This window comes from Ovis aries, chromosome 3 (assembly GCF_016772045.2).
Source record: "Ovis aries strain OAR_USU_Benz2616 breed Rambouillet chromosome 3, ARS-UI_Ramb_v3.0, whole genome shotgun sequence".
Lineage (NCBI taxonomy): Eukaryota > Metazoa > Chordata > Mammalia > Artiodactyla > Bovidae > Ovis > Ovis aries.
In genome coordinates this window covers 193,804,149-193,819,021 of record NC_056056.1, presented here as the reverse complement: position 1 = coordinate 193,819,021, position 14,873 = coordinate 193,804,149, and positions in this window count along the sequence as shown.

The following is a 14,873-nucleotide window of genomic DNA, read 5'->3' as shown; positions in this document are numbered from 1 at the left end:
ATGATGCTATCCGAACGTCTAATCCTCTGTCGCCCCTTCTCCTCCTGCCTTCAGTCTTTCCCAGCATCAGGGTCTTTTCCAGAGTCAGCTCTTCTCGTCAGGTGGCCAAAGTACTGGAGCTTTAGCTTCAGGATTAGTCCTTCAGAATATTCAGGACTGATTTCCTTTAGGATTGACTGGTTTGATTTCCTTGCAGTCCAAGGGACTCTGAAGAGTCTTCTCCAGTACCACAATTCAAAGGCATCAATTCTTTGACACAGCCTTCTTTATGGTCCAACTCTCACATCCGTGCATGACTACTGGAAAAACCAAAGAACTTTGTATACAAGCCGATGTCTCTGCTTTCTAAATCAGTATTGCCCAGCAAACAACATTCTGCCTGAATGCAAATGCTTGTTGAATGACTAAGTAATATATCCAAATTGACATTAATGGGGTGGTGGGTAGGGGGGAGTAAGTGTATCTTCAAGCAAAATCCATGCCTTAAGAATATGTTCCATGGTTGCTCTGTGGTGTCAAGTGTTGAACGCGCATATCCCCATTTCAGAAACAAGGTGGTAAACTGGCCTACAGCTAATTGTTTACCAGGATAACTTCCAGAAAATATTTCTAGTAATTTTTTTTTGGCCATGCTGCATGGTGCATGTAGGATATCAGCTCCCCCAACCAGGGATGAAACCCATGCCCCCTATGTGGAAGTTCGGAGTTTTAACCAGTAGATCGCCCAGGATGTCCCCAGAAAATACTTCTAAAAACGTAACAATGCTGAGTCATCGTACCAAAATACCACTTTTAGGCTATAGTAGTTACAATTTAACTTTCATTTTCATTTCCTTATTCAGTTCACCATGGAATAATGAAATTACTATTTAAACTGTCAAATCCACACTTTCCATTGCCCAGGTGGTTTGTTAGTGCCTCTCTTTTTTCTGCCAATTGTCAGCGCTTTCCCTGTCCAGTCTTTTCGAAGTAGAAAGCTGAAAAAAATCATCTTCATAACTTAGAGAAGAGTAGAAAGTATTGGGAAATAATAAAATTATACAGATAATTTGACTAGAGAAGGAGCCTGAGGGGGACAATAGAAAATCTCTCTGAGCTGCCTTGGAAGGCACAAAAATTCACTCCTTTATTCATGAGAAGTAACAACAGTACAGGTAATTTGAGCAATTGCTATGTGTCAGGCAATATGCTAAGCATCTTATTCTTAGCTTGAGGTTGAGTAGTAAGCAACCTCACTACTATTGTATCAGCTGAGTATTTCACAATCCCTTATCTATTGAAGAAATGAATGAAAAGATAATAAATGTATTTCTTGCCACTCCCACCAGCAACTTATTGGTACTAGGAATATAGCTAGGATTTGACTAGCACAGAGAACACTGCAGAGTAGAAATAAGTAAATAAGCAAATGTAACATGCTCACTTCACAATTCCATAAGGGTTAGACTTAATTTTGGAGGGCTGTACGGGAAACCAAGATACTAGACAGAAAACTTGTCTCCATATCTTTAGGACTTGATAAAATCTAAACTTTTTTCTATTAGAGTCAACTGCAGGCGTAATCAAAATGTGAACTCTGGTGGCTCAGGCAGTAAAGAATCCACCTGCAATGTGGGAGACCTGGGTTCAGTCCCTGGGTTGGGAAGATCCCTTGGAGGAGGGCATGACAACCCACTCCAGGATTCTGGCCTGGAAAATCTCATGGACAGAGGAGGCCGGTGGGCTATAGTCCATGAGGTCGCAAAGAGTCAGACATGACTGAGTGACTAAGCACAGTAGGCACAATCAAAACGTAAACTTTCTGTAGTATATTCCTTCTCTTTCCCCAAACTCGCCCCACCTCCCAATTCTCTCTTAAATTACTCCAATAACTCAGATTTAAAGCACTGGTGGGATCTTGCATCCTCATAAAGTTATTAAATCACTTAAGTTAGGCTTAGCAATGACTTTCCTGACTTTTTCCCTTTCTTTCTGCCTCCTTTGTATCTTAGAGTTTCATTAGTTACTATATCAACCACTCAAGGCTTAAGATTTAATTATGGTCTCTCTCACCCTAAAGCATTTTACACATGCATTGTATATTAATCTTCCTACAGGGCATCTTCAATTATAGAATAACCACACTCCCAAATCTCTCATGACTCGCTCTGTCATTTAAGGTCCTTACAAAGCTTGCCTCATCCTCCCTGACCCCTTGTTTTCCAACCAAACTCTACTACACATAGCTCCAGTACACCACCTGCTCTGACCACCTCAATATCCTTACGTTTACTTATCCAACTGCCAGATGATCTCTTTGATCCTTTTCCCTCTTTGACTTCTAACTTGCTTTCCAAACGCCTGTTTATTTTGGATCACTCCACTGTGGATCAAGCACAGTGACTGCCGCATCAGTTCAGTTCAGTTTAGTCGCTCAGTTTTGTCTGAATCTTTGCGACCCCATGAATCGCAGCACACCAGGCCTCCCTGTCCATCACCAACTCCCGGAGTTCACTCAGCCTCACATCCATCGAGTCCGTGATGCCATCCAGCCATTTCATCCTCCTGCCCCCAATCCTTCCCAGCATCAAAGCCTTTTCCAATGACTCAACCCTTCGCATGAGGTGGCCAAAGTATTGGAGCTTCAGCTTTAGCATCAGTCCTTCCAAAGAACACCCAGGACTGATGTCCTTTAAAATGGACTGGTTGGATCTCCTTGCAGTCCAAGGGACTCTCAAGAGTCTTCTCCAACACCACAGTTCAAAAGCATCAATTCTTCGGCGCTCAGCCTTCTTCACAGTCCAACTCTCACATCCATACATGACCACAGGAAAAACCATAGCCTTGACTAGATGGACCTTAGTCGGCAAAGTAATGTCTCTGGTTTTGAATATGCTATCCAGGTTGGTCATAACTTCTCTTCCACGGAGTAAGTGTCTTTTAATTTCATGGCTGCAATCACCATCTGCAGTGATTTTGGAGCCCCCCAAAATAAAGTCTGACACTATTTCCACTGTTTCCCCGTCTATTTCCCATGAAGTGATGGGACTAGATGCCATGATCTTCGTTTTCTGAATGTTGAGCTTTAAGCCAACTTTTTCACTCTCCTCTTTCACTTTCATCAAGAGGCTTTTTAGTTCCTCTTCACTTTCTGCCATAAGGGTGGTGTCGTCTGCATATCTGAGGTGATTGATATTTCTCCCGGCAATCTTGGTTCCAGCTTGTGTTTCTTCCAGTCCAGCATTTCTCATGAGGTACTCTGCATAGAAGTTAAATAAGCAGGGTGACAATATACAGCCTTGATGTACTCCTTTTATTTGGAACTAGTCTGTTGTTCCATGTCCAGTTCTAACTGTTGCTTCCTGACCTGCATACAGATTTCTCAAGAGGCAGGTCAGGTGGTCTGTATTCCCATCTCTTGAAGAATTTTCCATAGTTTATTGTGATCCACACAGTCAAAAGCTTTGGATAGTCAATAAAGCAGAAATAGATGTTTTACTGGAACTCTCTTGCTTTTTCCATGATCCAGAGGATGTTGGCAATTTGATCTCTGGTTCCTCTGCCTTTTCTAAAACCAACTTGAACATCAGGAAGTTCATGGTTCATGTATTGCTGAAGCCTGGCATGGAGAATTTTGAGCATTGCTTTACTAGCATGTGAGATGAGTACAATTGTGTGGTAGTTTGAGCATTCTTTGGCATTGCCTTTCTTAAAGATTGGAATGAAAACTGACCTTTTCCAATCCTGTGGCCACTACTGAGTTTTCCAAATTTGCTGGCATATTGAGTGCAGCACTTTCACAGCACCATCTTTCAGGATTTGAAACAGCTCAACTGGAATTCCATCACCTCCACTAGCTTTGTTCGTAGTGATGCTTTCTAAGGCCCACTTGACTTCACATTCCAGGATGTCTGGCTCTAGATGAGTCATCACACCATCGTGATTATCTGGATCGTGAAGATAGTAGATGTTGAAATTGATTGCCATAGCCCTTTCTCTCTATAACTGCAGTCATGACACCACTTCAATGTGGCTTTTGCAGTGTCCCCCCAACCCCCTCCACACACACACAGCACGGGCTCTGCTATCAGTTAGATCACTCCTCCCCAGATCAAGCTGGCGTCAAGGCAGCAGTCTTTGTGTTCCCTGCTACTTCCCTTCTCCCTTCAATTGCAAAGTGTAAATGATCCAGAAGACAAATGAGAAAAGGCCAATGGACTCTAATCAAACATTTGTTTTTTATAGGCACACCTGGTTTTATTGTGCTTTGCCTTATTGCACTTCGCAGGTGTTATGTTTTTTACGAATTGACGGTTTGTGGCAACCCTGCACTGTAGGATGATGGTTAGCATTTTTCCCCCATTTTAATCCATATTTTATTTTTACCTATTCCCATCACATCTATAGGTACCAAAAGCAGTCAACTGTACAAGATTAATTTAATGGGAAACAAACTTTTGTTTACAAAAGAACGTGCTGATTCACAGAAGGAAACATTGCTCTTACTTGGGTCTCAATCTAGAATCCTCAAATTCTAGTAAGTCAGCTTTTTAATGTGTTAATTTGGATGGTTAGTATTTTTTAACAATAAAGTATCTTTAAAATTTTTTTGAAGTATAGTTTATTTACAATGTTGTGCTATCAACAAGTGTAAATTGTCTGTGTATACATATATATGTGTATACATATATGTATATACATATGTGTATGTGTATATGTGTGTGTGTGCATGTGTGTGAATATATATATATACACTTTCTAAGATTCTTTTCCCTTATGTGCATTTATGCTCAGTCACTCAGTTGTGTCTGATTCTTTGTGATCCCATGAGTCTAGTTCCCTATACTATACAGCAGGTCCTTGTTGGTTATCTATCTTATAGATAGTTTGTACATGTCAATTGCAACCTCCTAATTTATCCTTTCTCCTTTGGTAACCATAAGCTTATTTTCTATGTCTGTGACTCCCTTTATGTTTTGTAAATAAGTTAATTTGTACCTTTTTTTTTTTTTTTTTTTTTGCTCCCACTACCTCATAGCAAGCTTCATGGACAGCTTGATACTCTCTTGTCCTAAAGTCTTTTTAAAATGAGAGCAGAGATTTAAGAGGGAAGAATTACAGAGGTTAAGAGCTGTGTTCTCAGAGAGTTATCAGTGAGGACTCTTGCAGGTAAGAGCCCAACAGAATTTTGAACCCAGTGCATTGTTTATAAAACGATGAGCTTTGTTCTGAATCATGCTATAGTTGTTTAAGAGTTGAGCAGTAGAAACCAGAGAACCATCTTCCCAGAGATGGTTTGTAGGAATAAAGGCTATTCATAATGTTTATACAAAAGTAAAAGCATGAGTAAGACCTATATCTCCATAACTATGTCTTGCAAATCTGGAAATACAGACTCAGATGCGTGCATGTAATACTGAATATTCACAAACTCCTACTGAGGACGCGAATACAGATGAACTTCCTTAGGAAATACTATAAAAGGATACAAGGTTAGAGTCCAAAAAAAAAAAAAAAAAAATCAAATGTTGTTCCTGGAATAGCAGATCACAGAGGCTAATCTGGGAAACAGATCCTGAGGGCATTTAATAAAGTCAGATAAGCACTAAAATTACGTTGGCCCAGTCACGTAATAAAGATTTTGTATTCTTTTGCAAACGTGAATCATTTAGAGAGTGCATTTCCCTTTTTAAATGATTCATTTAGGGGGAGCAAAAAAGATATCTGTCTTAAGCCAAAAGAACAGTCCAATTCATTAGAGCTTGATGAAAATGAAGTTCTGAAAATCCACAGTTGATGTGCTTGGTTCCACCAGCACTCAGACCATTCACTTCTTGAAATGAAGAGAATTAAGACTTAGATTAATTTATTCTGTCAATAAATATTTACTGATGGTCTACTATGTGTCTCACATGTGGCAGGAGAAAATGTCATTACATAAGATAGACATGCCTTTTGTCTTTCTGGAAGTTTAAGTCTAGCAAGGAAGAATGGAGAAGGCAATGGCACCCCACTCCAGTGCTCTTGCCTGAAAAATCCCATGGATGGAAGAGCCTGGTAAGCTGCAGTCCATGGGGTCGCTCAGAGTCAGACACAACTGAGCGATTTCACTTTCACTTTTCACTTTCATGCATTGGAGAAGGAAATGGCAACCCACTCCAGTGTTCTTGCCTGAAGAATCCCAGGTACGGGGGAGCCTGGTGAGCTGCCATCTATGGGGTCGCACAGAGTTGGACACAACTGAAGAGACTTAGCAGCAGCAGCAGCAGCAGCAAGGAAGAAAGCCATTAAATAAGAAGAAACATTGTTAAAGATAAAATTGTCATAAGTGCTGCAAACGCAACATACAAAGTATGATGACAGCTTATTATTGCCAGACCAGACCTAGCCAGGGGAGTTTTCCCATGGAAACGACATTTCAGCTGCAGCATGGAAAATGAGGAGTAAGTCAGGCACAGTGTAAGAGAGGAAGAGAGGTCAGGGAGGATAATCATGTTGTAAGTCAGGAGAATATGTGCAACTGCTATATTTAAAATGGATAACCAACAAGGACCTACTTTATAGCAGTGGGAACTCTGCTCAATATTCTGTAAAAACTTAAACAGGGAAAGAATTTAAAAACAGAATAGATGTATATGTATAGTTGAACCACTTTGTTGTATACCTGAACTAACACAACGTTGTCAATCAAATATACTCCAATATAAAATAATTTAAAAAAACACACACACATCTGTGTCTCTTTCCCTGTTTGGGAATGCATGTAAGAATTAAAGATTTTAAAATTTAAAAAATAAAAAACTAAAATTTTAAAAAAAAAAACACACACACACACACAAAAACAAACCTGGAGAATATGTGCAAAGTCCCCGTGGTGGAAGGGACTGCATGCCTTTGAGGCACTAACAGAAGGCCAGTGGCTAAAGTGTGGTAAGGGCAAAGAAGGGTCAGAGATGACAGAAGGGCAAGGCCTGGGAAGGTCATAAGAAAGAGCTTGAATTTTATTCTAATCTCCGTAGGAAATCAACCAGCAGATGGACATTTAAATGATTTCTTCTTTTTTTCCCTATTTTTATATAAACCCATATAGAGATCTTTTGTGCTCATCTACTTTCTTGTGTTGAATTATTTTTTCTATACATTACTAAGAATAAGCTTACTGATTTAAGTGGTAGAAATATCTTCATTTCTTATGCTATATTTTCATATATTTAATATAGCATATATATTTAATATATATATAGTTGGTGTTGTTCAGTCATGTCCAGCTCTTTGTGACTCCATGAATTGTAGTCCACGATGGTCCCTTGGAGTGCAAGGAGATCCAACCAATCCATCCTAAAGGAGATCAGTCCTGGGTGTTCATTGGAAGGACTGATGTTGAAGCTGAAACTCCAATACTTTGGCCACCTGATGTGGAGAGCTGACTCATTTGGAAAGACCTTGATGCTGGGAAAGATTGAGGGCAGGAGGAGAAGCGAATGACAGAGGATGAAACGGTTGGATGGCATCACCAATTCAATGGACATGGGTTTGGTTGGACTCCGGGAGTTGGTGATGGACAGGGAGACCTGGCATGCTGCAGTTCATGGGGTCGCAAAGAGTCGGACACGACTGAGCGACTGGACTGAACTGAACTGAGGCTCCTCTGTCCATGGGCTTTTCCAGGCAAAAATACTGGAGTGAATTGCCATTTCCTTCTCCAGGGTATTTTCCCAGAGATCGAACTTGTGTCTCCTGCATTGGCAGGTGCGTTCTTTACCACTGAGCCATCACGGAAGTTTTATATATATTTCTTTGGGGGAGAACTGTCCCAAGTATGTCTGGAGTCTCTAGGCTCTGTGGTCTTAGATCTTAAGCAAGACTTTCATTTTAATGTTCTATTATACATTTTCTGTCTTCTTAGTGTTGTATAAAGAAGACTGAAAAGTCTAGAAGGAACAGTTCAACCTTTTGGGGTATTTTTACACAAGATTAAAATAAGATAAAGTAAAAGTCCTTGGCAAAGTGTAAAACACCATAAAATCATGTTAGTATTATTTAGTGTTTATTTATTATAAATATTCATTACATTGAAAAGATCCCTTCTCAAAACATAATATAGGAATACGTAAACATACTTCAACCAGGTTCAGTTTGTTTGGGACTTTTCTGTATTTAGTATCTAGTCAAGACTTCATGGTTTTAAACTTGGTAAGGAAAGTGAAAAGCAAAAAAGAAAAACTAACTTCGCTTGAAACATTTTCCATATTTCTCCTCTCTCTATCTCTCTCTCAATTTTTTGTTTCTATGGAAAAACATCAGGGAAAATATTTCAATTAATTATTTTAAAAGACAAAGAAGAAGCTAAATGGAGTGAGAGCTTTCTTTTGAAATGCAATAAATAAACCAAAGGGCAAAATTCACATCTGAAATCCAGCCTATTAATTATAAAGACTAAGAGCTAATTCCTCTCCACATTGGAAAACAAAACAATAACTTAGTCAAAGGATAGGAGGACAGTGAGAGCTACCCTTCCAGCTTTCTATAAAGCTGATACTGAGATGAATTGTGTGTGTGAATGATTTATTAACAAGTATAATACCTTAAAAGGAAACAGAAGGAAGTAGGATTTTGCCGGGGGGTGCTGTCAGGTCCTGTCACAGATATGGCAAAACTCTGCCCGACCATTGAGGCTCTCTGGAGCAATGACTGTCCAAAGCTAAGCCCTTATACCACCTTGTAGCATCACTTTGCTCCATCACTGGCTGGAGGGGCACTCTGAGAACCTGACCTCTGTTCAAACACTAAGGTACATCCCAAGGGAGCCAATTGCTGGAGACCATCAGCTCCTACACTCCTTGTGGCTAGGCAGCAGACCATTTGGAAGGGAGACTGGAGCAGCACACTTCAGCGTCTACACAGATACACAGAAGAGCAACAGAGCTTGGAAGACTAGCAAAGAGAAAGCAGAGATCATTCTTAAGATCATCACCTGTATTTCCTGAATCACAGCAGTCTGGATCCAAGAACAAGATTACAAAAACAAACTTCTTTTTAAAGAAAAAGCTGTCTGTAATCCTACTCAGCATTGATGACGCTGACACTCATGTCCGACTCTTTGTGACCCCATGGACTGTAGCCCATTAGGCTCCTCTGTCCATGGGATTCTCCAGGCAAGAATACTGGAGTGGGTGGCCATTTCCTCCTCCAGGGGTCTTCGCCAGCCAGGGATCGAACCCTCATCTCTTACGTCTCCTGCATTGGCAGGTGGATTCTTTACCATTAGCACCACCTGAGGAGTCCATCTGTAATCCTACTTACCCTTCAAGAAATCTATTCTCCAAAAGATCTTCCTAAATAAATTTAAGAATATCCAGTGGGTGTCTTGCTGCTAAGCTGCTGCTAAGTCGCTTCAGTCGTGTCCGACTCTGTGTGACCCCATAGATGGCAGCCCACCAGGCTCCCCCATCCCTGGGATTCTCCAGGCAAGAACGCTGGAGTGGGTTGCCATTTCCTTCTCCAATGCATGAAAGTGAACATGATGACATGATGTCATTCTAATAACATTCTGTTGACTGCCATGCTGGAACCTACTGTTTTTCTTAACTCCCAGTACAGGTCCAAGAGAATGTGTCTAATTACACCTAAGTTAAGAAGGGCAGCTATGCCATTTTTACCCATGGACAGCATGACTATCCAGATACTGCTCCACAGGAAGTACCCCTGATGATGCCAAGTTGCCCAAGACCAAGAATTCTGATCTTGAGCCAGGGATTCTGATGTCTTATGTGCAGGAGTGTGTGCGTGCTAAGTTCCTTCAGTCATGTCTGACTCTTTTGCAACTCCATGGACTGTAGCCCACCAGGTTCCTCTGTCCATGGGATTCTCCCAGCAAGAATACTGGAGTGGGTTGCCATGCCCTCCTCCAGGGGATTTTCCTGACCCAGGGATCAAACCTGTGTCTCCTGCGACTCCTGCATTGCAGGCAGGTCCTTTATGCTGAGTCACCAGAAGCTATATGCAGGAGCAGAGGGCACTAAAACCAGCCCTTTACCATCATCCATATCATCACTGCAGCCATTGCTAACACTGCTAACATTCTATCACGGTGCCACCAGCGTCTCCACTTCCAGTACAGCTTTTTGAGACCTTGCTTCCTTTTTCATTGCAGCTCCCTTGCTCTGAGGCTGAGGAAGACTGGGCTGATTGATCATCTAAGTGCCAAATGCAAACACACTCCCTTCTGATAGTGACATTAGATTTTGACCAGAGTCTGTGTTCATTTTCACTCTTATCTTAGGAGGTTTTTGTGTTTTCTTTTTTTTTTTTTTTCTTAGTACGAAAAACAACTCCTGGTTATGCGGTGCACACCTAATCTCCCAGCCTTATGCAGCTATTCTTACACGTTAGGATGCAAGCTGAGATTCTCAGGGCATTTGCTTAAGAGTTTTCTCTAGTTATTAGCGAATGAAAAATTGCTAAAGCATACTTTGCCAACAAAGGTCCGTCTAGTCAAGGCTATGGTTTTTCCAGTGGTCATGTATGGATTGGACTATAAAGAAAGCTGAGCGCTCAAGAATTGATGCTTTTGAACTGTGGTGTTGGAGAAGACTCTTGAGAGTCCCTTGGTCTGCAAGGAGATCCAACCAGTCCATCCTAAAGGAGGTCAGTCCTGTGTTCTTTGGAAGGAATGATTCTGAAGCTGAAACTCCAATACTTTGGTCACCTCATGCGAAGACCTGACTCATTTGAAAAGACCCTGATGTTGGGAAAGATTGAGAGCAGGAGGAGCAGGGAACGACAGAAGATGAGATGGTTGGATGGCATCACCGACTCTATGGACATGGGTTTGGGTGGACTCTGGGAGTTGGTGATGGACAGGGAGGCCTGGTGTGCTGTGGTTCATTGGGTCGTAAAGAGTCAGACACAACTGTGTGACTGAACTGAACTGAATTTCTGTAAGGGGGTTTCCCTGGTGGTTCAGAGAGTAAAGAATATGCCTGCAATCCAGGAGACACAGATTTGTCCCCAGGTCAGGAAGATCCCCTGGAGGAGGGCATGGCAACCCACTCCAGTAATTTTGCCTGGAGAATCCCGTGGAGAGAGGAGCCTGGCGGGCTACAGTCCATGGGATTGCAAAAGAGCTGGACGGGGCAGAACATGCATGCAATCGCTGTAAGAAATTGAAGACAACTATCATCTATGGCGTAAACAGAATTACTCTCAACAAATCCTTTTTCAGTCTTTATAAAAAGTCAAAAAAACTTCCAGCCAGAATGGTAGGTCCATACAGCCAGGATAGTGACAAGTCTGTTTGCCAAGCTGGGCAGAATCATGAGTAACCCTCCTCATAAATAGTCTTAAGCTTCTATTTGACTTTTCTATGTGTTACACTAATACAAGCTGGAATGTTTTCAGCCCAACTACTTGCACTTGAGGAAATCAAAATAATGCTTAATATTTTGAAACCATAGCTGAAGAGGTCAGGTGCACTCGAATCATTTGTTAAAATATTTTCTTTCTGGAAACCTAAATGCTTCTCACACAGCTTTCCCTGGACTGTTACCTTATAAGACAATGTTAGGAGGGGCAAAACTAGAAGAGATAATATTATGTCAGTACTTTTAAGAAAGTGCTAAAGGAAAAAAATCAGAATTCAAGACTTCAGTCTCATTTCCTGTCATACAGTCAACAAATGGGGATTTTTCAGTTTCTTTGAGATAAAATGAAAGTTAAGAAAAGTTGCATTTCAGTTGTTTCTCCAGCCAGCTTGGAAACATATTATTTTTTAGGAAAAAAGAGTATAAAAGAGAGACTTTTAAAACCAATTGTTTTCATGCTACAGAAATAGGCCATAGAGCACACAAATGCATTCACCTCCCCTTCTGGTTGTAGTGGTGACGTGTCCTTCCTGTTTATCCTTCTCAGGAATATCAACTTTTCCACATTTCAGTTCCTGGAACTCTTTGGTCTCTATTTCCTCCCTCCAGCTTTTCTCCATCATTGAACTTAACAGTTAGGACCCATCTAGGGTTCGTTCAGGACTCCTAGCGTCCATACTGAGACTAGCAGGGCAAGAATCTTACTGCCAGTTTGAATTTGAAGTTCTTTCCAAATAAAACTTGTCTGAAAGAAAAGAGACAGAAGATCCAAAATTGAAGGATTAAATAAGCTGAAAAACCAAAGGAGACATGAAAAGAGCCCTTACATGGACACAGCCCCAAGTCTCTATCCAGACTAGAGAGCAAACATGTTTGGCCATCGACACTCAATTTCCTTTATTCCATAGAGTGAAAAACAGGAGCTCATTACTACGGTGCTAATGGCATTTAATGTTCTTTGGTTACAGTGACTCCCAGCCAAATGAATATTAAAAAACCCTTGGAGCTCCAGTGACATCCACTATCATTTAAATACAGGGCAAATTAGCCAAAGGATCATACACACTTCAGGACTTGGCACTTAATTCAAAGAACAGTTAATGCCACAAGTATGTGTTCATTAAAACGCTGAGCATAACTGAAACTTTTGGTTAAGCCAAGAACATTCAAGTAAAAGGACTAAACTCAGAAAAGAGAAAGGATCTGTAGTCAAAACAGTAACAGATTCAGTTTGATCAGAGTGCAGGTTGGGGATGGTGTGGGGAATGAAAAGAGGAAGAAAAGATGAAAAATAAATGAGTTAGATCCAAATCCAGGAGAACTTTCAATGGCAGATTAGAAAATACATTGTTTCATCATGAAATGATTAGAGATTTTTTTCTTTTTTCTGGTTTATCATGTTCTTTATTTAGGAGTCAGCATTTCATTAAAAAAATCATGATACTGACTTACATTCGAGGGACTGTGATGTTTCTGTATTCTTTAGGTAAAAGAGATTCTTAAACAATTAAAAGACATGATTAAAATGATGTTTTAGGTAGATTAAACAGATAGTACCAGCATGTTGCTGCTGCTGCTGCTGCTAAGTCGCTTCAGTAGTGTCCGACTCTGTGCAACCCCATAGATGGCAGCCCACCAGGCTCCCCCGTCCCTGGGATTCTCCAGGCAAGAACACTGGAGTGGGTTGCCATTTCCTTCTCCAATGCATGAAAATGAAAAGTCAAAGTGAAGTCGCTCAGTTGTGTCCAACTCTTAGCGACCTCATGGACTGCAGCCTACCAGGCTCCTCCGTCCATGGGATTTTCCGGGCAATAGTACTGGAGTGGGGTGCCATTGCCTTCCCCCATCTGCATGTTAGACGATGGAAAAGAGACCTGTTAGAGGCAGAGACATCTACCAGCTGTGAGACTGGCTTGGTTTTCACAGACCAGAAATGAATAAGATGGGCTGAGAGGGAAGGACTCAGAAGGGTAGACTTGACATACTTGGGAGCTAAGTGAGAAAAAAGTAAAAGCAGTCTCAGGTTTTAGACCTAAATTTCTGAGATAGAGCTATTAACAGAGCAATGTGTATTTCAAAGAATCCAATTACTCTGAGTTAATGAGAAAGTGAAGCTATTTAGTAACAGATGTAGAGAGGAAAGTACCAAGACACTTTTATCTTCAACTCATTTTTAACCTAGTGACTGAAAATAGCACTGAGTTCTTTTTCTGTGCAAGGATCTATGCCTTTACTGCTAGTACGCACCTGGTGTTATCCTTTCACATGTGTGCGTGCCTGCTCATTCAGTTGTGTCCAGCTCTTTGTGACCCCATGGACTACAACCTGCCAGGCTCCTGTGTCCATGGGATTTCTCAGGCAAGAATACTGGAGTGGGTTGCCATTTCCTGCTCTAGGGATCTTCCCCACCCAGGGATTAAATTTGTTTCCCCTGCATTGGCAGGCAAATTCTTTACCAATGAGCCACCTGAGAAGCCCTATCCTTTCACAGATACATATTTAAATGTTTCTTGTGGCCTCAGATGTGGACTATTAACCAAATAGTGTTTGTTTCCTTAAAGTAGATGTTTTCTGAGCCACTTAGTCATTTTTGGGAAAATATTTATCAAAGACTGTTTTATTTTGAATACATGTGATGTGGGTCATTGCATGCTGTATAGAATGCCATTCTCCCAAATCATCCCACCTCTCCCTCTCCCTCTGAGTCCAAAAGTCGCCACCTGTAAATGAATTCTTTTAACAGCTGAGCACCACATTCTTATTCACCATCTAGGTTGATGCCTATTATAAAACCTGATGAACATTGGGGCCCCTATGACAAAACCTCATTGTGGTTTTGATTTTTGTAAGTTGCTTGTATATTTTTGAGATTAGTTGTTTGTCAGTTGCTTCATTTGCTATTATTTTTATTCAGAAGGCTGACTGCTTTTATTTTGGAGGTGGATCATAGAGGATCCTGCTGAGATTTATGAGTTTTATAGTTTCTGGTCTTACATTTAGATCTTTAATTCATTTTGAATTTATTTTTGTGCAGTGTTAGAAAGTGATCTAGTTTCATTCTTTTACAAGTGGTTGACCAGTTTTCTTGTTAAAGAGATTGTCTTACTCCATTGTATATTGTCTGTCTTTGTGCCAGTACCATACTGTTTTGATGACTGTGGCTTTGTAGTAGAGCCTGTTTATTTGGTCCAGGTTATAGAGATAAAAAAATGCAGTATAGACCCTCAAGGAGGGTATAATATAGTCTTTTATTTATTTTATTTTATTTCCCTTATAGATTATTACAAAGTATTGAGTATAGTTCCCTACATTTTATTCTTATAATGATAAGAGGCAAAATTTACAGTGAGACTTCTCAGTTCTATAAGATGGTAGACAAATTTTACATGAAAAATATTCCACACCACAGTCTGCTAGAAACTCTAGACTTAAAAAATTGATGCATAGCTAAGCTCTCCCAAAAGAAAAGGAAGTATCTGAATGTCAAAATCAAAGACTTGTAAGTGTACAGAATTCCCTGGTGGTCCAGTG